The 23,782-nt window shown below is 41.8% G+C and overlaps 2 pseudogenes; both read left to right on the top strand.

Moving 5' to 3' along the window:
- The first annotated feature begins 7,605 nt into the window (after positions 1 to 7,605).
- On the top strand, positions 7,606 to 9,813 carry LOC123947425 (annotated as a pseudogene).
- Positions 9,814 to 21,130: 11,317 nt separating this feature from the next.
- On the top strand, positions 21,131 to 23,757 carry LOC123945737 (annotated as a pseudogene).
- The last annotated feature ends 25 nt before the right edge of the window (positions 23,758 to 23,782 follow it).

Raw genomic sequence — 23,782 nt, 5'->3', positions numbered from 1 at the left:
TTAGGTTTGTAATGGTATTTATTACATTACATTATCCTTGCTCACTTGTTAGCCCTCTTCCTCTTCATCAGCTCATTGCACTCCTTGAGCCCTGGGACTGTTTGTCATCATTGCATCCCAGTCCCCCAAACAGTAAATTCTCAAATAATTGCATGAATGAATAAGGCCACAAGCCATGTGTAGAAACAGAAGACGAGAGATAATTTGTGCCTCGAACAGCTGATCTCAGTTAATGAGGACTTGCCTGGGCACCTCAGTGTGAGACTAAAAGCCTGAGTTCCCTTATGTTGGACCCCTGCACAACTGTAAAGATTTTATAAATACAACTTAATTGGCTTATATATAGATGTTTGATGTTTTATATAAGTTCAGCTGCTTTAGGGGAGTCTATACCTTAAAAACTGTTATTAAGGAGAGATTGTTTTGCAAAAGGATTTGCCACAGTAAAGCTTTAAATTTCCTGAATCTTAAGTAGTTTTTTTTTTTTTAAGATTTTATTTATTTATTTGACAGACAGAGATCACAAGTAGGCAGAGAGGCAGGCAGAGAGAGAGGAGGAAGCAGGCTCCCTGCAGAGCAGAGAGCCCGATGCGGGGCTCGATCCCAGGACCCTGGGATCATGACCCGAGCCGAAGGCAGAGGCTTTAACCCACTGAGCCACCCAGGCGCCCCTGAATCTTAAGTAGTTTGATTAAAGTTCATTTTGATATTTGTTGGGCCCTGTTAGTCATTATGCCAGTCCAGAGGGATGCAATTATGAATACATTGTAGAGCCTTCATTTAAGGAAACTATTAAGTTGTATAATTCACTAGTTAAGTACTAGACAGATTTAATTAAGTGCTAGGCAGTACTGGTTTTGAGGGAGAACTAAGAAACCATTTCTTCTGGTTGGGGGAATGGAAAGACTTAATGGTGGTGTTGGATTTTGAAGATTATGACTCACATCTCAAGAAAGGCAGATAGGGGAGAGCAAGTATGGCAGCACGAAAGGGATATGGTGAATTTACTTTCAATTCTATAGGGACACCTTTCCTTACCAAAAAATTAGTGTTGATACAGGATAAAAATTGGCAAATAAATTAGTGTTTTTTCAAAATGTGGGTCATGAAACTGATTTAGAAAGTGGTGATTGGTAGTGTGTTTTGTTTCTCAAGTTTTGTTGTTGTTTTAACATTTATTTACTTATTTTAGGGGTGCCTAGGTGACTCAGTCAGTTAAGTGTCCAACACTTAGTTTCAGCTCAGGTCATGATCTCAGGGTTGTGAGATGGAGCCCTATATTGGGCTCCACGTTCAGCACGGATTTGGCTTGAGATTCTCTCCCTCTGCCCCTCCCCCTGCTCGCGTGCTCTTTCTCTTTCTCAAAATAAATAAATACAGCCTTTTTAAAAAGAAGTTTATTTATTTTAAAGAGAGAGTCTCAAATGGACTCTGAGCTGAGTGCAGAAAGAGAGGCAGGGCTCAATCTTACGACCCTGTGATCACAGCCTGAGCCAAAACCAAGAGTTGGACACGACTGAGTGAATCACTGAGGTGCCCCAAGATCTTGTTTTTAAGTAATCTCTATGCCCAAGTGAGGCTGGGACTTACAACCCTGAGATCAAGAGTCACATGTTCTACAGACTGAGCCAGCCAGGCATCCCACTTGTGGTATTTCTAAATGGAGTAGAATAGAAAATAGCAGAGACTGATGCATAATAAGAGTAAATAGGTCTCAGGATAATTTTGTTTCAGTATGTATGTGTATCACTATATATATCAGTGTTGAGTGAAAATATAAAATGTATTTCTTATCTTGATTTGCAGGAAAATGAATTTGATAGCCACTAATGAAAATCAATGGTAAGGGGCTAGGGCATCACACACTCTCTCTAGTCACTCTGTTTGGAATGGTTGGGGTAGAAGGATACTAGTTTAATTATTTACCTCAATGGGCTGTTGTAGCTCATGGCAAAATAAATTAGCTCCTCTATTTCTTTTTACTATTGAGGCTATCTTACTATTTATTTGGAAAAATTTTCCCCCTTGCAGATGATTTCTCCTAATGTGTAAATAGCAAATATTCTAGGGATCTGGAAGTGAATTATTCTAAAACCTGCCATTTACCCTCATGGGCTCAGAGCCCATGTGTTAGTTTCTTATTGTCCACTAGATGGTGCTGTGAGGGGGCCGGTATCCGCAAGTTATGCTGTCTCTAGACTCCAGCTTGTTTTGAAACTTGCAGATAGGTTTACTTAGGCAGCAAATCTTTCTCTTTAGGTTCCCAGGCATTCCAGCATAGGGTGTCTAGATCTCTCTCCCTTCCCCAACTATAACCTTGTCCTACAAATTGAGGAGGGTAGAGAATCTAGGATCAAGAAGGTACAATTTTTTGTCAGTATTGCCATCTCTCCAAAGAGATCAGAAATGCTTTACATTCCCCCGTGCAAATCAATGAAGATGCTCAACTGCAGTGGAAGGACTGGAGGTTATACACCCAAGACAATAACTGGCTTAGTGGGGGTATTGGAATTGGCTGAGAGGAGGGGAGGGAGAAGATGTTAAAAGATCTCTTCCTTGGGGGTAGCTGGGTGGCTCAGCTGGTTAAACAAACTAAGCTTCTGCCTTTGGCTCAGGTCATAATCCTGGAGTCCTGGGGTGGAGTCCCGTGTGGGGATCCCTGCTCAGCGGAGAGCCTGCTTGTCCCTCTCCTCCGTGATTGTGCTCTCTCTCACTATCTCTGTCTCACTTCTCTCTCAAATAAATAAAATCTTTTAAAAAATATTTATTTATCTATTTAAAAAAGATTTTTAAAATTTATTTGTCAGAGGGAAAGAGTGCCACAAGCCCGGGGAGCAGCAGCAGGCAGAGGGAGAAGCAGATTCCCCACTGAGCAAGGAGCTCGATGTGGGACTTGATCCCTGGACCCTGGGTTCATGACCTGAGACAAATGCAGATGCTTAACCAACTGAGCCACCCAGGAGTCCCCCTGAAATAAATATATTTTAAGAAAAGGATCTCAGGGCACCTGGGTGGCTCAGTGGGTTAAGTCTGCCTCCAGCTAAAGTCATGCCCCACATCAGGCTCTCTGCTCAGCAGGGAGCCTATTCTCCCTGTTTGTGCTCTCTCTCTGTGTCAAATAAATAAAATCTTTAAAAAAAAAACAAAAAATTTTGAAAAAAGATCTCTTCCTTGGGAAAGCAACAAGTTATAGAATTTGATTATATTCAGCAAACATTTTTCAAGAGCTTTCTATAGGCTAGGAGAACACAAAGTTGAATAAATTTTGGTACCTAATTTCTAGAAGCTCTAGAAAAAGAGACAACATTCAACGACAATACAGTGTGATAAATAGGGACATACACAGAGCACTGTGGAAGCAGATAAGGGACCCCTATGTCAGCTGTGGTAGTGGGGGCAGGGAGGTGGTGATCAGGAAGGTTTCCCAGAGAAGATGACTACTAGGCTTCCATCCTACAAAGATGAATAGGAGCCCTCCAAATCCACAAGGTTCTGTTGTACTCAGGTCTCCCCTGGTGACTTCATTTACTCTTGTGAGTTCAACAACTACATCTGTGCTAACAACTTTCAATGTTTCCCAAGCCCAGTCATCTCCAAAACCTGCCCATCCAGTGTCTCCTATTTGTATGTCATTTTTCAAATTCAACTTGTTTAAAACCAAGCACTGGAAGAGACCCAAGGCTTTGATTTTTATAGTAATCATATAATTTTTATCCTTATTCATTATATGGGTGGATATCACTTCCCGTATGAATTACTTCAAAAGCACACTAACTGGTCTCCAGCTTGGATCTCTCTCCACCACACATTTCCCCAGTCTGTCCTACTTAGATCTTCAACAAGATTTATCTTCCTTAAGTCCAATGTTTATGTTATCATTTCATTGAACAACAACCTTTAGAGTTTGTTTGCTCTACCCAATGGAGACCAAGCTCCTTCATCCAACAGTCAAGGTAGTTGTTGTGGTTTGAATATTTGTGTTCCCCACACCTCTCCATTCATGTTGAAATTCTAACCCCCCAAAAGTGATAGATTTAATAAGTCGGGACTTTGGGTGGTGAATAGGACTTGAGAGTGGAGCCCTCCTGAATGGGATTTGCGCTTTTAGAAAAGAGACCCCACAGAGCTCCGTAGATCCTTCCACCATGTGAGGTTACAAGAAATCTGTGACCTGCAGGAAGGCCCTCACCTGACCATGCTGGCACCCTGACTTTGGGCTTTCAGTCTCCAGAACTATGAACAATAAATTTCTCTTGCTTATAAATTACACAGTCTGTAGTATTTTGTTATAGCAGCCTAAATGGTTTAAGACAACACTTTCTGTTCTGGTCCTGAATGACTATATTCTATGATTCCCTTAAATGCCTTTTACAGCCAAACTCATCCACTCAATGTTTATTTCCTGAATATAGCTTATGCTTTAAAAAAAATATTTTATTTATTTATTTATTTGACAGAGAGAGACACAGCGAGAGCAGGAACACAAGCAGGTGGAGTGGGAGAGGGAGAAGCAGGCTTCTTTCTGAGCAGAGAGCCCTATGTTGGGCTCAATTCCAGTACCCTGGGATCACAACCAGAGCCGAAGGCAAACGCTTAATGACTGAGCCACCCAGGTACCCTAGCTTATGCTTTTGTACCTCAGTGTCTAAGTTTGCTATTATGATGCTTTCTATGTTCAGATAACATTAAAGGCAGAAAACATACATGACAATTTGTATTTTAATATATAAAGAGCTCTTACAAATCAACAAGGAAAGACAACCACTCCAATAGAAAAAATGGCAAAGTACATAGACAATTCCAGTTGATACGGTTGGATTTAAATCTACCACCATGCTGTTTGTTTTTTATTTGCCCTATTTTTTAAAAAAGATTTTATTTATTTATTTGACACACAGAGAGAGATCACAAGTAGGCAGAGAGCCAGGCAGAGAGAGAGTGGGAAGCAGGCTCCCTGCTGAGCAGAGAGCCAGATGCGGGGCTTGATCCCAGGACCCTGAGATCATGACCTGAGCCGAAGGCAGAGGCTTTAACCCACTGAGCCACCCAGGCGCCCCTATTTTTATTTTTAAAAAAGATTTTATTTATTTATTTGACAGAGATCACAAGTAGGCGGGGGGAGGGGGGGAAGAAGGCTCCCTGATGAGCAGAGAGCCTGATGCGGGGCTTGATAACAGGACCCTTCAATCATGACCTGAGCCGAAGGCAGAGGCTTAACCCACTGAGCAACCCAGGAGCTCCATTTTGCTTCAGTATTTGTATCTCTTTCACTGTCTTCTTTTCAGATTTCCTTTTTATCATTGGTGTTCAGCAATCTGATTATGCTGTGTCTAGATATAATTTTCTTTATGTTTATTGTGCATGAGGTTCATCAGATTATTTGGATCTAGATGTTGATATTTCTTCACTAAATCTTGTGAACTTTTTGCCATAATTTCTGCAAATATTCTTTTCTGCTCTCCTTGTTTCCAGTGCTCCAAATTACATATATGGTAGAATGCTTGATATCATCCAACACATCACTGAGGTTCTCCTTATTTCCCCTCCAGCTTTCTTTTCTCTCTGTGTTTCAGTTAACATAGTTCTTTTCTTTTCAACTTCATCATCTAATTTTCTGTTAAGGCCATACAATGGTATTTTTCATTTCTTTTGTATGGTCTCTATATCTTTCCTCAGTGGATTCATGGTTTTCTTTAAATATTTGAACTTATTACAGATGTTTTAAAAACTTTACCTATTAATTGCATAATTTCTATCATTTCTGGGTCTGTTTCTACTGTCTAATTTTTCTCCTGGCTATAGATCACATTTTTAAAAAATTGCTTATTTATCTATTTATTTCATGGTTGGACGGAACTTGTTTATTAGACACTGGACATTCTAAATGTTATATTGTGGAATTTCTGGATTTTATTGTCTTTCTTGAAGCGTATTGGGTTTCGTTCTGACAGGCAGTTAATTTACTTGCATATCAACTTGATACTTTTGAGGCAAGTTTCTAAACTTTATTAGGGCAGGTCTAGAGTGGCTTTACTCTTGAGTTAGTAGGAGTCCACTCCTAAGGCATAGCTTTTTTAGGTAGCTAATGAATGCTCTGAATATTTGACATGGTCTCTCCAGTCTGACTGGTTAGAACTCTAATTTCTTCCATCCCTGTGTAAGCTCCAGTAATTATTCAATTTATAATTTCCCTACAGTTGTTCTTTACCTGGTAGTTGGTTTTTGGCCAGTTTCAAGGAGTCTCCCCTCTTATGCCATGCATGTGCTGCCTACTGTTCAGCCAAAGACTCACAGGACCTCTATGTAAATTTGTGGAACTCATTCTTTGCATAGTTCCCTTCTCTCTAGTACTCTCCCACACAATCCAGCCTCTTCAGCCTCCTCCAAATAAAAACTCTGTCTTCTCACCTTAACAAAATCAGTGTACTCTGCTTGGATTTCCCATCCTTGTGAGATATGCAGATAGATAGATAGATAGATAGATAGATAGATAGATAGACAGACAGGTGATAGATATAATCTGATGAGAAGTTCTGGGCAGATAGTCGGGATAATTGGAAGGTACACATAATTTGGTTTTTCCTTTTCTCTTAGGGATCATAATCTTCTGCTGCCTTTGCCCAGTATCTTAAAACAGTAGTTTCATATATTTTGTGCAGTTTTCTAAGGGTGTGTGTGTGTGTGTGTGTGTGTGCTGGGAGGGCTAGTCTGAGCCAGTTACTTTGTCATAGTCAAAAATAAGAAGACAATTCAATTTTCACTTGATGTAGAATTCTAGGTTGACATTTTTTCTTTTAGTACTTGAAAGATGTCATTCCATTGTCTTCTGACTTGTATTGTTATCTTTGTTTTCCTATGTGAAATGTTTCTTTATCAGAAATGAAAAGTAGGGGACACCTGGGTGGCTCAGTGGGTTAAAGCCTCTGCCTTCAGCTCGGGTCATGATCCCAGGGTCCTGGAATCAAGCCTCACATTGGGCTCTCTGCTCTTTGGGGAGCTTGCTTCCCCCACCGTCCCCGCCTGCCTCTCTGCCTACTTGTGATCTCTGTCTGTCAAAAAAATAAATAAAATCTTTGAAAGCAAAAAAAAGAAATGAAAAGTAAAAAACGAGATACACTTTATTCTTATGTTATTAAGGGGAAAAAAAAGAGCTCAGTGTATCAGGGAAATGGATACATTCATACTTCTCCTGGTATAAATTGTCAAAGTGTTCTTGTGGGACAATTTGACCTAAGATACTAGTCACCCAAAATATTTTTCTAGGGGGCGCCTGGGTGGCTCAGTGGGTTAAGCCGCTCCCTTCGGCTTAGGTCGTGATCTCCGGGTCCTGGGATCGAGTCCCGCATCGGGCTTTCTGCTCAGCAGGGAGCCTGCTTCTCTCTCTCTCTGTGCCTGCCTCTCTATCTGCTTGTGATCTCTCTCTGTCAAATAAATAAATAAAATATTTAAAAAAAAAACTCTGTTGCTCCTGTAGTCCAAGTAACAGTTTGGCATTTAAAAAAATATATATATTTTTCTAGGCCTATAGGAGAATAAATATATATAAAAGAGCTTTTTAATTAAAAAGAAATAGGAGTCTGCTCCCAAATGCATCTGTAATTCAAAATGTCACACCCATCCTCCCAAACTATGCCCTTCTACCCCAGTAACCCCTAAGTCTTCTTTGATGTGGATATTGGAGGGAGCAATTTGGTCGAACTGTCTTAGAGTTGTTTGCAGATGTTGTACTCAAAACTGCAAAAAATTTTTGTACCTTGCGTGCAAGAGAAAAAGGCATTGGATCCACCACTGGGAAACCTCTCCATTTCAATGGATGCCCTTTCCATTGAATTATTAAGAATTTATGACTCAGGGTGTAGAGTTCTCATATCAAAATGGGACTGGCAGAGAAAGTATTTATGGAGAAAAATTTGAGGATGAAAATTTATTTTTTTAAAGATTTTATTTATTTATTTATTTGAGAGAGAGAGAGACAGAGACAGAGACAGAGACTGAGAGCATGAGCAGAGAGAGAGAAGCATACTTCCTACTGAGTAGGGAGCCCAATGGTGGTCTCTATTCCAAGACCCTGAGATCATGACCTGAGCCAAAGGCAGATGAAAATCTACTGAGCCAGCCAGGCACCCTGAAAATTTCTCTTTTTTTTCTTTTCCTTTTTTTGTTTTTTTTTTTAAGATTTTACTTATTTATTTGACAGACAGCGATCACAAGTAGGCAGAGAGGCAGGCAGAGAGAGAGGGGGAAGCAGGCTCCCTGCCAAGCAGAGAGCCCAATGTGAGGCTTTATCTCAGGACCCTGAGACCATGACCCGAGCTGAAGGCAGAGGCTTAACCCACTGAGCTGCCCAGACGTCCCTTTTCTTCCCTTTTTTAAAAAAGATTTATTTATTTATTTTAGAGAGAGAGGGCATGAGCAAAAGTTGGAGGAGGGGCAGAGGGAGAGGGAGAGGAAGAAAGTCTCAAGCAGGGGCACCTGGGTGGCTCAGTGGATTAAGCCGCTGCCTTTGGCTCAGGTCATGATCTCAGGGTCCTGGGATCGAGCCCCGCATCGGGCTCTCTGCTCCGCAGGGAGCCTGCTTCCTCCTCTCTCTCTGCCTGCCTGTCTGCCTACTTGTGATCTCTCTCTCTGTCAAATAAATAAATAAAATCTTAAAAAAAAAAAAAGAAAGTCTCAAGCAGACTTCCCACTAAACGGGTAGCCAGAGGCGGGGCTCCATTTCCCTACCCTGAGATCATGACCTGAACTGAGATTCATTCAGAGGTTTAACTGACTCAGCCACCCAGATGCCCCCGAAGATGAAAATTTCTATTATAAGCATGATCAGGAAGGTTTATTGAGCATGGCAAATGAAGGCCGCAATACAAGTCATTCTCAGTTCTTTACCACGATAGTTTCAACTCTTCATTTGGATGGGAGATAGGTGGTATTTGACCCAGTAATTAAAGGAATTGGTGTGGCAAGGATACTGGACAATGCAGACATGAAAGGTGAAAAACCTGCCAATTTGTTCATTGAATTGATGGAGAGAATTGCAGAGAATTGATGGAAGGGATGACATATTCCCAAAAGATGGTTCTGGTGACAGTCATCCAGACTACCCTGAGGTTGCAGATATAGATTTAAAAGATGTAGATGAAATTTTATTAACAACAGAAGACTTAAAAACAGCAGAAATACTTTCTTCAAATCCCAGAACTGGGAGATGGCCATTAAAAAATATACGAATATTTTCAGACATGTGGCAGGTTCAAAGACTGTTGTTGAGAAAGCAAATAGATTGAAGCTGCTACCGACAGCTTTAAACTGTGTGCTGAATATTGGTGCTTGTAAACTGAAGATGTCAAACTGGCAGGGAGCAACTGACAGCTGTTTGGAGGCTCTTGAAATTGACCCATCAAATACCAAAGCATTGTACCCTAGAGCTCAAGGATGGCAAGGATTAAAAGAATACGATCAAGCATTGGCTGATCTTTTTTTTTTTTTTTTTTTTTAAAGATTATTTATTTATTTATTTGACAGAGAGAGAGAGATCACAAGTAGATAGAGAGGCAGGCAGAGAGAGAGAGAGGGAAGCAGGCTCCCTGCCGAGCAGAGAGCCCGATGTGGGACTCGATCCCAGGACCCTGAGATCATGACCTGAGCCGAAGGCAGCGGCTTAACCCACTGAGCCACCCAGGCGCCCAAGCATTGGCTGATCTTAAGAAAGCTAGCACCAGAAGATAAAGTTATCCAGGAAGAATTACTGAAAGTCAAACAAAAAGTAAAGGCACGGAAATATAAAGAGAAGCAGCATATACAAAATTGTTTGCCTAATAAGGAATTATGTTTTACTTAATTATGCATAGATTGTATAAAGGTAATAAGAAAATTTAAAGGTTTTTGTCTGTTATATATGATCCCTGATGTGTTTCCTTTGATACTTCAGTTTCCCATTATTTACAGTTTAGGAATACTAAAAAAAGTTCACTTTTAAAAAAAAAGTTACAAAAAACAAACAAACCCCACAAAAAACAACAAACAAGAAAACCAAAACCAAAACAAAAAAGAAATCATACTGATTACTGATTTTACTTACATACATACTTACTTACACACATACATACTTACATATGAATTACATACTGATTGTATTTACATAAAATACAAAAATGGCAAGACCAATTACTACTGTTAGAAGTGAAGATGGTGGTTACATTTGGAGAGTAGTGATTAAAAGGGACTTAAAGGAAATTTTTGAGATACTAAATAAATAAATATATATATTTTAAAGATTTCATTCATTTTATTTATTTATTTAAAATTTTTTTAATATATATTTTTTAAGATTTTATTTATCTATTTGTCAGAGAGAGAGAGAGAGCACACAGGCAGGCAGAGGGGTAGCAGAGGCAGAGGGAGAAGCAGGCTCCCTGCCAAGCGAGGAGCCCAATGTGGGACGCTGGGATCATGACCTGAGCCAAAGGCAGTCGCTTAACTGACTGAGCCACCCAGGCGTCCCACATTTATTTATTTTTAGATTTTATTTATTTATTTGACAGAGATCACAGGTAGGCAGAGAGGCAGGCAGAGAGAAAGGGAGGGAAGCAGTCTCCCTGCTGAGCAGAGAGCCCAAAGCGGGGCTCCATTTCAGGACCCTGGGATCAGAACCTGAGCCGAAGGCAGAGGCTTTAACCAACTGAGCCACCCAGGTGCCCCTAATTTATTTATTTGAAAGGAAGAGAGAGCACACAGGAGTGGGGGAGGAGGGGCAGATAGAGAGGGAGACTCAGACTCCCTGCTGAGCAGAGATTTTTTTTTTTTTCCAGCTCCTGGGATCGTGACCTGAGCTGAAGGCAGACACTTAACTCACTGAGCCACAGAGGTGCCCCTGATATATATATATATTTATTTATTTATTTATTTATCATTATATCATTAAAAACCCCAAGTCAAACAAAGAAAAACTTGGTCACTTTTAGAGGTTTCTAGGTTATTAACTAAATATTCCTAAAACTTTATAAATAGAGGAAAATATCAAACATACATTCTAATCTGTAAAGGACCTAATAATTAATAAGGGGAAAAAAACTTTTTTTAAAGTAGGCTTCAGCCTGGGAGTGGAACTCATGGCCTTGAGATCAAGAGTCAGATAACTTGGGAATTTTTTTTTTTTTTAGAAAAATCACAGCTAACAACTTCAGAAGGAATTAGGGAATTCAAAAATCACCAGTAGGAGAGACATAGGTTTTATATGAAGTTTATGCATTTTGACAGATCCTTTTAAGTAGAATACATACTTTTGGAACAAATTAGTCATAGAACTTTGTAAAGGACTCATGTAGGTGAGGGGCCCTGAAGCTTAAAATTCATTAGCTTCATGGTAAGTCTACCTCTGCCCAGTTCTGCTAGGCCCAATTCTTCCTACAACCTCCAGTGATCTCTCAGTGAGATTTTTCACAAGATCGAATGTCTTAGATAATCTATTGATTCCATTTTTTGTTTGTTTGTTTTTTGCTTAGTGACATCCTCTGGAACCTACCTTTGTGCCTGTTAGTCTGGACTAGTTGCTCTCTGGACCACCTACATACCTGATGTCCTGGGACTTCTTTTTGTCATCATCTTAGGAATGATTTTCACCTGTCTCGTGTGTAAATTCCCATGTCCTTGATCTCAGGTTTTCCTCTTTCTGGGCTTACTTCCTCTTTCTGGTGAAGAACACCTTTACTGAGAAAAGGCACATAGGAGATAAATTGTTTGAGAGCTTACATTCATGAAGATGCCTTTCTTTATTCTACTCTCACACTTAGTTTATGGTTTGCGTATCAAATTCTAGATTGAAAATAATTTCCATGTGAATTTTGAAGGCATTGCATCTTTATTTTCTAGCTTCATTTGGTGGTAGTTTTTGTTGTCGTTGTTTTGTTTTGTGTGTGTTTTTTAGAAAATTTACTTTATTTAAAAAGTGTATATAATACATCCCATGATATAAAATTCTAAACACAGTAAATTTTAAAAGGATCATAATGAAAAATATAAATATCCATTTTCTTTTCCTATGTGTGCCTTTTGTATGTTTATTGTCTTTTCCTAGGCTTGCATTTTTCTTTATTTTACAACCTGATTCATACTTACAGTAAAAACATTTCAAATATCATAGACAGGTATAAAGCAAAAAGTAGAAATTGCCTTCTCTCCAGCCGCTCCTCAGATACTGGTAAATATCCTTTCACACTTTCAACCACCTGGTTATATTTCTGCTTTTTTGCAGAATTTATACATGTTGTTCTGTAACTTACTTTTTTCACTTTTTTCACTGAATCCTGTAATGGAAATCTTTCATGCTACTATAATTTAGAGCTACGTCATTTTTTAAAAGCATTTTATTCATTTATTTGAAAGAGTGCACACAGGAGCAGGTTGGGGGAAGGAACAGGCAGAGGGAGAAGCAGATTCCCCACTGAGCAGGGAGTCCAACACAGGGCTAGATCCCACAATCTGAGCTAAAGGCAGTTGCTTAACCCGCTAAACCACCCAGGTGTCCCTACTTCATTCTTTCTAATGCATGTACTTTATTCCTTTATGTATCAATATCTATTTAGCCAGTTCCCTCATGATGGCTCTTCAAAGTATTTCCAACATTTTATTAATAAAAATAATGCTGCAGCAAACGTGTTAATAGCTTATTTAGACAAATGAGGTTATTGTATTGACTTATATATCCTACACTCCTCCTTTTAAAAATCAGATTTTTAAAAAAAGATTTATTTATGTCTTTTAGAGAGAGAGACAGAGTATGTGCTTGTGAGCAAGGGACAGAGGGAGAGAGAATCTCAAGTGGACTCCCCACTGAGTGCCAAGCCCCCACTGGAGGCTCGATCTCATGACCCTGAGATCATGACCTGAGTGGAAACCAAGAGTTAGATGCCCAACTGACTGAGCCACCCAGGTGCCCTTAAAACTCAGATTTTTTTTTTAAAGATTTTATTTATTTATTTGACAGACAGAGATCACAAGTAAGCAAAGAGTCAGGCAGCCAGAGAGAGAGGAAGGGAAGCAGGCTCCCTGCTGAGCAGAGAGCGCGATGCAGGGCTCGATCCCAGGACCCTGGGATCATGACCCAAGCTGAAAGCAGAGGCTTTAACCCACTGAGCCACCCAGGTGCCCCAAAACTCAGATTTTTGTTTTATATTTTTATTTATTTATTTGACAGAGAGAGAGGTCACAAGTAGGCAGAGAGGCAGGCAGAAAGGCAGGCAGAGAGAGAGGGAGAAACAGGCTCCACACTGAGCAGAGAGCCCGATGCGGGGCTCGATCCCAGGACCCTGAGATCATGACCTGAGCCGAAGGCAGAGGCTTAAACCACTGAGCCACCCAGGCGCCCCCTCAGATATTTTTAATGAAAGTCAAAGTATTGAAAATGACTAATGGAATATATATGGGTAACGTGTGAATTTGATGGGAAAGAGAGTTTTAGCAATCCCGATTTTTATTAAGTAATATTCATGTCAACAAACCAGAAAGCCATGTAAAACTAACTTTTTTGAAAGACTATGACTGAGTTGGTGACCCTTATCTAGATTAAGGCTACTTTTTCGCTATGGAATCTCTCTCAAGGGTTCCACTGAATTTCCTAAACATATGCTTTCTGTTCCATGCTCAGAAGCTGCCTGGTTTATCTCAGTTCACTTAAAACTATCAGACCTGTTTGGTAGCAGGTAATGTTCATTTTTAAGACTTAAGATGTTTCTTTTTTTTTTTTTTTTAAGATTTATTTTTTTGACAGATAGAGATTACAAGTAGGCAGAGAGGCAGGCAGAGAGAGAGAGAGAGGAGGAAGCAGGCTCCCAGCCAAGCAGAGAGCCCGATGCGGGGCTCGATCCCAGGACCCTGGGATCATGACCTGAGCCGAAGGCAGAGGCTTTAACCCGCTGAGCCACCCAGGCGCCCCTTAAGACTTAAGATGTTTCTAACAAAATTTTCTGCCTTTGGGGCACCTGGGTGGCTCAGTGGGTTAAAGCCTCTGCCTTCAGCTCAGCTCATGATCCCAGGGTCCTTGGATCGAGCCCCGCATCGGGCTCTCTGCTTAGCAGCGAGCCTGCTTCTTCCTCTCTCTCTCTGCCTGCCTCTCTGCCTACTTGTGATCTCTGTCAAATAGATAAACAAAATCTTTAAAAAAAATTTTTTTTTCTGCCTTCAATGCTGCATTGAGAAAACAGATGTCATTTGATTCCCAATCCTTTGTATATGACCTGTGTTTTCTCTTTGAAATCTTTCGGGATCCTCTCTTTAAGGTGATGATGTGATTGGTATATTTTTAAATTATTTAGTCAATAATTTCCTCTTCCTTATTTCTCTGTTCCCCTTTCTAATATTGAATCTCTCTTGGACTGATACTTGAGCTTTTATGCCTTTACACTTCCTTATTTTTTTTTTAAGATTTTATTTATTTATTTGACAGACAGAGATCACAAGTAGGCAGAGAGGCAGACAGAGAGAGAGGGGGAAACATGGTCCCCGCTGAGCAGAGAGCCGATGCAGGCCTCAATCCCAGGACCCTGAGATCATGACCTGAGCCTCCCAGGACCCTGAGATTATGACCTGAGCCGAAAGCAAGGCTTAAACCACTGAGTCACCCAGATGCCCCACTTCTTCATTTTTTTTAATAAGATTTTATTTTTTTAAGTAATTTCTACACCCAACATGGGGTTCAAACCCACAACCCCAAGATCAAGAGCCACACACTCCACCAACTGAGCCAGCCACACACCTCTGTGCCTTTTCATCATATCTTTTTTAAAGATTTTATTTGACAGAGAGAGAGAGAACAAGCAGAGTGAGTGGCAGAGGGAGAGGTAGGCTCCCCAGCAAGCAGGGAGCCTGATGGAGGGCTGGATCCCAGGACCCTGGGATTACAACCTGAGCTGAAGTCAGATATCCAACCGACTGAGCCACTAAGGCACCCCAGCCTTTTCATCCTATTGCCAGTCATTTTGTTCTACTTTCTTGGAGATTTCATTCACTTTAACTTTGAACTTTTCTAAGGGATTTTTTTTTTTTTTTGGCTATCAAGTTTTTAATTTTCATGACTTCTTTCTTTTTTGATTTTTAAAGATTTTTTAAAGAATCTTGGGTGTGCTTGGATGGCTCAGTCAGTGGGTTTTTGACTCTTGGTTTTGGCTCAGAGATCTTCAGGTTTTGAGACTGAGCTTGCTTTGGGCTCCCTGCTCAGCAGGAAGTCTGTGTCCCTCCCCCTCAGTCTCCCTCTGCCGCTGGCCTGTGCATGCGTGCTCTCTCTCAAATAAGTAAATCTTTTTTCTTTTTTTTTAAAGATTTTATTTATTTATTTGACAGACAGAGATCACAAGTAGGCAGAGAGAGAAAGGCAGAGAGAGAGGCAGAGAGAGAGGAAGGGAAGCAGGCTCCCTGCCGAGCAGAGAGCCCAATGCGGGGCTCAATCCCAGGACCCCGGGATCATGACCTGAACCGAAGGCAGAGGCTTTAACCCACTGAGCCACCCAGGCGCCCCGCAAGTAAATCTTTTTAAAAAAATTGTATCCTGAAAAAAAAAAAATTGTATCCTGTACTTGTTTCATGGTATTGTTTTTTTAATCTTTCTGAAGATATGAATTATATATATATATTTAAAAAGATTTTCCTGTTGTTTAGCCCCTTTGTTTTTTTCCAAGTCCCGCCCCTCCTTTACTGTTGTTTGTTTTGGTCTCAGTTTTCCATATTGGAAGCTTTTCTCAGATTACCTTGCGAACTGTGAATTGTGATTGTCCATTTATCTGTGAGAGTTTGGAACTGAAGAAAAAAAAATCAGAAAAACAACCAAAACCGGTTAGAAGCTCTGTGTGTTTCAGAGTTATGTTGAAAGTAAGTTTCACTGTGGGGTGAGCAGGCAATGAGTTGGCTTCTTGTTGAGGGGATCCCAAGTACCAGTAGCTGTAAGTTTCTCTGGAGGTACTCAGTCTCTCCAGAGAACACTCCAGTTTTCTGTGTGGTAAGTAAAATTATGGCTGCTAGGTTGCCAGCAGCTGGGAAGGAAAAGGGACCTCAACGCTTCAGTGTAGCAACTGCAGTAGGCACAAAAAAATACACCCCCCACAAGACACATTCACTTTCTAGTCCCCAGAACCTGTCAATATTATATAGCAAGAGTGACTATTTCCTTGTATGGAAAGATGTAAGGAAATTAATGATCTAAGGAAGAGTTTATCCTGGATTATCTGGGTGGACCTAATGTAATTACACATATCCTTATAGGAGAGAGGCCATGTGAAGCTCGAGACCGAAATGGAGTGATGCAGCCATAAGCCGCATCTAGAGCCACCAGAAGCTGAAGAGGCAAGGAATACATTTTTCCCTAGAGCCTTTGGAGGGTATGTGACTGCTGACACTTTGGTTTTGAACTTTTGTTCTCCAAGCTATGAGAGAATAAATCTCTGTTGTTTTAATGCCACCAAATTTATGGTAAATTGAGAGTGCAGTCCTGGGAATTGAATACGGTGACCTTCACTTAAACCCCTGTTTTCAGTCTGATTTCATGTCCTGCTCTCCTCTGGGTCCTCTGGCTCAATTTCTCTGGAAGAAGAACTTCATATTTCCTCCTGGGAAGTTCCCTGAGTAATTTACCTGGCTGTGGAAACATGGGAAAGGGGATCTTATATAAACTATACAAACTGTTCTTTTCCACTGCCGTGTAAGGGACTGGTGCCTCCAAGCTCTGAGGCTTCTGGAATGAGGGGTAGGGTGGGGTTGTAAATTGGTTGGCCTCTTATTGGTTTCATCCACTGTGGGTATTTAGGCTTTAACTTGCTCCAAATCTTGAAGTTGTCCCTCCTCTATTGGATTTCCTTCTTCCAAAACGTGTCATCTCCCATTGACTGTTGACTTCTTTCCTACTCTCCTTGTCCTTGTGGGTTTGTTTCTTTTTTATTCCTTTACTAGCATTTTTGAGGAGAGAGTATTCTATGTGCATGTTTAATTGTTTTTTTTTTAACTTTTCAAACTGATTTTTTTTTTCTATTTCCGAATTTACGATTTTATTGGAGAGTCATTTATTTACCTTAGAGAGAGAGAGAGAGAGACCATGAGCAGGAGTGGCAGAAGGAGAAGGAAAGAGATTCAAAAGCAGACCACCCCGTGCTGAGCACCCTGAGTCCAATTCCAGGACCCCAAGATCATGAACAGAGCCAAAACCAAGAGTTGGACGTTTAACCAACTGCACCACTCAGGCCCCCTCTATTTCTGAATTTTAAATGTTTATTTGATCATAATGGCTTCTGGGTTTTGCTTCATGCTTAAGAACACCTTTAAAGAATACTTTCATGGCTCAATAACTTTCTCACAGGAGAAGTTTTTAATTTTACCGAAGTTCAGCTTATTAATTGTGTCTTTCATCGATCATGCCTTTGGCATTGTCCCTGAAAAGTCTTTGTCATGCTCAAGGTCATCTATGTTTTCTTCCAGGAGTTTTATAGTTTTATGTTTAGATTTAGTTCTATGATCCATTTTGAGTTGATTAAGATCTGTGTCTAGATTCATTTCTTTTTTATGTGAATTTCCCCATGTCGAGACCCTTAATTTTATCACCTGTAAAGTCCTTTTTGCCATGTAAGGGAACATATTTAGAGGTTCTGGGGATTAGGACATGAACATATTTTTGGGCCATTATTGAGCATACACATTGGGTTACAAAGAGTCAAGAGCAAGGATGCATCTGGTTTTGTGGGACCATCAAAGAGATAATACCATGAATCCAGGTATGTTCTTCCTCTCTCTCCTTTTATCTTGCCTCTGACCTTCTGTTTTGGGCTTTCCTAACAATAGGCTTCTTCTGGTTCTGTGTCCTCACGGGGGGGAAATATAGCCATAACTCATTGCCTGAGCTTTACATGTTTCAGATCCAGTCACATAAAGAGACTAACTTACTTCTTTGTCAGGCCCAGTTCCTAGGGGGTGGGGAAGAATAAATTTGCTTGACTCAGTTACCTATCTCCAGTTCAGTTAGCTGGTCTGGAGGGCAGAGTTTTTACATAGCATAAATATGGCTGCTGGCAGTCACCCATTTAACCATGTGGAAGGGGGACAGAGAAGGGTGATCACTGTGAGATGGGCAAATTTCCCAAAGAAGTAACCACTGCATTTATGTACATATACCTTTACCCTCTGACCATATATTTTCATAATCTATCTGGGGAATATTGATGGAAAAGTTTTAGAAGCACTGGTAAATTCACTGATAAAAAGTGAAGCAATGAATGATAGATTAACCCAGGCTAGGTTTGGCTTCTTATGCTCCTTCAACTCTCCAATCTTTTACTCACTTCTTTTTCACACTCTTTTGTCACTGGCCTTTCCTGTTGGCCTCATAGTAGAGGGCTAACATGCTTGCTTATCATTTCTTTCTCTTATCTTATTGACCACCATGGCTACTCTGATCAGGGGCCAGCCTTAATTTGTGGCCAGTGATCAACTAGATATTTCTCCACCTGTTCTAGCTCTTGGTTTCCAAACATCTCTCAAATCTTTCCTCCCAGTGTGCTTCTATCCATCAATATCTGGCTTCCTTTTTGAAGGCAGGCAGTTAGGTATCATCTCAAGTTTTTACAACAGGGAAGCATCACTCCTATAACAACCTCCCCCCCCGCCCCCCCCCCCCCGCGCCCAGCACACACACACACTCCTAGTGGACAATGGGCAACAAGCAAGAATATACATTCTTACGAATAGCTTCTGGATAAAAAACCTGAGAATACATGGGGTGCCTAGTGGTTCAGTCCATTGGGCCTTTGACTCTTGAATTCAGCTCAGAGCATGATCTTTGGGTCATGGGATCTAACCCACGTTGGGCTCCATGCTCAGTGGGGAGTCCGCTTCTCTCCTTTTCCCTCTGTGCTCTCCTGTGCCTCTTCCCCTGTGCTCTTCTGTGTGCTCTCTCTCTAAATATAAGTGCATAGATAAATCTTAAAAAAAAAAAACTATATATAGAATATAATGTTCTTTAGGATCAACAGTCTTCTTTCTCAATTATCTTTTTCTATTTCCCATTTCAAAAACTTCTTTCGCAGCCTAGGGATAATGCTTATTATGCCAAACCCGCTTGCAGCTTGAACTCAAACTGGAACTTTGCCTCTTTGACGCTTTATTATTATTTTTTTAAAGATTTATTTATTTACCTTAGAGAGAGCAAGCACAGGATCAGGTAGGGGCAGAGGCAGAGAGAGACTCTCAAGCCCATTCCGTGCTGAGGAGGGAACTCAACGTGGGGCTCGTTTTGGTACTCAGTCTCATGACCCTGAGATCAGGACTGAGCCAGGGTCAAGAGTCAGACATTTAACTGACTGAGCCACCCAGTGCCCCTTGCCCCTTTGACACTTTAAAATCCTTTAACTCTTTCTTGGCACCTGGGTGGCTCAGTGGGTTAAGCCTCTGCCTTCGGCTCAGGTCATGATCTCAGAGTTCTGGGATCAAACCCCACATCGGGCTCTCTGCTTGGTGGGGAGCCTGCTTCCCTCTCTCTTTCTGCCTACTTGTGATCTGTCTGTCAAATAAATAAACAAAATCTTTAAAAAATAAAATCCTTATCTCTTTCTTGCTCACTATATGCAGGATATACTTGTTTACTATGTTGATCCTTCCCCCATTGTCAAATTAATGAATTCACTAAAAAACAAAAATATAACCACACTGGTCAACCCTCTACTATCCTTCTTAAGTAAGTTAGGAACAAAACAAGGGGCACAAAGGAGAACCTTCTCCCTATGTGCCTCCACCCTTAAGGGCTGCTTTCTTACCCCACTAGTCCTCTCTGCAGTTGCTGGCCTGGCAGAAGCAGAATTGGGTTATTCCTAGGTCTCCCTCTCCCATCCAGTTACTACCCTTTTCAAAAGGGGAAGTCAGTGCTGAACTATTTCCTTTGCCAACCCCCTATTAAAGCCTTTTGCCAATAAAAAAGGGATCCAAACATGAATTTTCCAGGCTCATGACAGTTCCCAAACATGGGGACAGATCTGTTTCTTGGGGTCACAAAGTGAGGGTGGGAAGCCAAAGTACTCCCCCACATCCCACTGCCATTGGGAAAAACAATAAAGATAGTTTGGTTTTCATTAAGAAAAAGGCAGTCATTTCCAGAAGGAGCAAAAATCCTTTGTGTTACCATCATTTCCCTATCATCCTAGATGCTGAAAGAACATTTGAGTTTTTTTCCCCTTTAATTAATTATTTTTTAAAAGATTTTATTTATTTGAGAGAGGGAAAGAGAGCACAAGCAGGAGGGAGAGGCAGAGGGTGGAGACTCCCCTCTGAACAGGGAGCCTGACTAGGGGCTTGATCCCAGGACCCCAGGATCATGACCTGAGCCAAAGACAGCCACTCAACCAACTGAGCCACCAGGCACCCCGTCCCCTTTAATCACTTTTTTAAAAAGATTTTATTTATTTGAAAGAGAGAGAGAGAGAGTGCGAGCATGGGGGCAGGAGCAGAAGGAGAGGGACAAGGAGACTCCACACTGAGCATGGAACCTGAGGCAGGGTTTGATCCCAAGACCCCAATATCATAACCCAAGTCTAAATCAAGAGTTAGGCACCCAACCTACTGAGCCACCCAGGTGCCCCCACTTGAGCTTCTTATTCCTCTACTCCCTCCTTACTCCAGAGGCTAGAATTGATCCCTTCAAGCATCCCTTTGGCACTGTACAGGGTAATGGGATAACCAGCAGAAGCCTCCAGCAATCTCTAGAAGAGTTCTGGGGGGTGATACCTTCTCCTGTACAGTGGAAACAAGGAGCAGATCTTGGTCTTCCTTACACTTTGACAGAAACTGGAGAATGGGAGAACATAAGGATTTGGTCTGATATCCTCTCAACTGAGTCAGTTCAGGCCAGTGCCTGAGTACGTGTGTGCTTGAGGAGCTGTAGGTGGGTGGAAATGTTTGTGATGGGGAAGTGCTTGTAGGAGGCCTGAGGAAGTCTGGAGCATCCTGGGAACAGAATGTGCTAGTGCAGCCCCTGAGCCATCCCCAAACCCCTCCCACTTCTCTCGTCACTAACCAGTTCCAGCTGTGCGCAACCCAGGCCATCGTTTCCCATCTGGCTTCTAGGAACTCATGACTAATTAAAGGAGTGTGTGTTGGGGGAAAGGTCCTCCTAAAAACAGAGGTTTCCAGGGTAACAACTTGGAAAACTCAATCCCATTCAGCCAGGGAAAGTTCCCTCCTTCCTGATTCCCTCAGGGCTCAGGGGAAACAGGCCAGAAGCTACGACTGCATTTCTCTATATCAAGAGCAGTGTCTGGACTGGTGAGTTATAACTTATGTTTTTCTCATCTCGAGTTTCCAGTTTCAGGTCCCAGACTTGCTCTTTACACCAGGATGTCCAGCCCCTAGGGGCCACCCCATTCGGGTAAGGGTGGCTGTCAGAAAGGGCAGGTGGTGGTTTTAGAGACCCACTTTTCTTGGACTAAGAGACTCCTGACAAACCTTTGCCATACAACCCATAGCCCTATTACCCCCCTCCCACCCCTATCACTAGAAAATAAGATCTAACCTACTTCCTTCTGTTATGGTTTAAAATATTTTATTTTATTTTATTATTATTTTTAAAGATTTTATTATTTATTTGACAGACAGAGATCACAAGCAGGCAGAGAGGCAGGCAGAGAGAGAGAGAGAGCAGGAAGCAGGCTCCCCACCGAGCAGAGAGCCCGATGCGGGACTCGATCCTAGGACCCTGAGATCACGACCTGAGCCAAAGGCAGAGGCTTAACCCACTGAGCCACCTAGGTGCCCCTGGTTTAAAATATTTTAATTAAAAATATTTCCACACACATCTCTACGACCACATTCTGTGGATAGAGAGGGAAACTAGTTTGCAGGAAGGGAGCAAGCAAGGCAAAGAATGCAGGAGTTCTTTCCCTCAGAATCAAGTTCTCTTTTTGGGGCAGGCAGAGCACATGTTCTAACTCTTTGCACACATCCCCATATCTCCCGCAGCAAGAGATGACAAATTCAGAGGGAAAAAGAGCTGGGTCAGCCTGGCTCAAGGGGTGGGGGGGTTGGTGGATAGGGTTGGCCATGATGTCACTATGGGACCGGTTAGTCATCTGTCCTTCCGCATGTGCCCCCCTGCGGCTCCTGGCTCTAGGGGGTTTTGTCTGGGTGTCTGCGGAAACTCTTGGGAGGCTGCAAAGATCATCACAGGTTGAGCCTGAGGCTCAACTGCTTTCCAGCTGTGTGACCTGAAGCAACCTATCAGAAACTCAGTTTCTTTTTCCGTAAGAAGGTATTAATATCAGCCCTGTTGTTGAGGGTAAATGAGGTAAACTATTTCGCACCTTTTACTATTTTACTCTATTCTCGCCTGGCTCCTTAGTATCTAGATGTGGTTCCATGCCAGAGTGAGTGCCTACCTTTTGTAATCATCTCTCACTAACATATTGTTACAGGTTTTGAAGTGTCCTCCCTGCTCCCTTTTTTTTTTTACCCCTCACATGAGGTGCCTAAAGGGAAGGAGATCAGCTATCGCATTCATCTTACTTCTCTCACATCCTCCCTGTCTGTATCCTCCTCTCTCCCCCTCAGTCTCAACTCCTGTCCCTCCTCCATCATCACCATCATCATCACTATTATTGTTGTTGTTGTTGTTATTTTACTATTTCTTATTGCTTTCTCTACCATCCCAGCCCCAGTCCCTGGGGGCTGAGTCTGGACAGGCTAGAGCTAGAGCTGAACTCAAAGCCACAGAGTTGCAAGAAAATGGGTCAAATTGTTACTAGTGATTCTCTTCTGGGTAACATTTACTGGTGGTTTTCATGTTCTTCCTTGTTTATTTTGGTATTTTCCAAATTTACTACAATGAGCAAGGAACAACTTTTATTCAGGAAAAAGAGAAAAATTTACTTATTTATTTATTTTTAAAGATATTATTTATTTACGTATTTGACAGAGAGCAAAAGAGCACAAGCAGGGGAAGCACAAGCTCCCCTAAGTGGGAGCCCAACGATGTGGAACTCGATCCCAGGACCCTGGAATCATGACCTGAGACCAAGGCAGACGCTTAACTGACAGAGCCAGCCAGACACCCAAGAGAAAACTTTAATTAGAAAAAAAATTATAATTTTCGGTCGCTGCCCGGCCCGCCGCTGCCGCCTGCGTCCCGCTCAGCTTCCGTCCGCCGCCAGCATGATGTGCGGGGCGCCCACCACCTCGCAGCCCGCCACTGCCGAGACCCAGGCCATCGCCGACCAGGTGAAGGCCCAGCTGGAAGAGAGGGAAAACAAGAAGTTCGCTACCTTTAAGGCCGTGGAGTTCAGGAGCCAAGTGGTGGCCGGCAGGAACTACTTCATCAAGGTTCAAGTTGACGACGATGAGTTTGTGCACCTTCGAGTATTTCAAAGTCTCCTGCACGAAAACAAGCCCTGGCCTTGTCCAGCTATCAGACCAACAAGGCCAAGCACGACGAGCTGGCGTATTTCTAGCTCCCATGCTGAGTGGGGTCCATCCGTGTGGTTCTATCCGCTGTGAGCACGTCTGGGATCAAAAGCAAATGTCGTTTCTCCATGAGGCCACTTGGGGGGCGGGGGGGGGGGGGCGTGGGTATCACGCCCCTCTCTTGCATCTCTGTTCCTCCCTTTCGGGGGCAGAGACAAAGCACAGTCACTGATCTTAATTACTTTCAAAGACGGCTTATATTCTCTTCAAATACATATTTTTAAATCTTCATGAACTTAAAAAAAAAAAAGAAAAAATAAAAAAATTATAATTTTCAACTGGACCATGTCCTGTTCTCAAAAAAGGAGGGAGT

This window comes from Meles meles, chromosome 7 (genome assembly GCF_922984935.1).
Source record: "Meles meles chromosome 7, mMelMel3.1 paternal haplotype, whole genome shotgun sequence".
NCBI classification, from domain to species: domain Eukaryota; kingdom Metazoa; phylum Chordata; class Mammalia; order Carnivora; family Mustelidae; genus Meles; species Meles meles.
The sequence above is the reverse complement of the archived record's forward strand: the minus strand, read 5'-3'. Positions and strand labels throughout refer to the sequence as shown.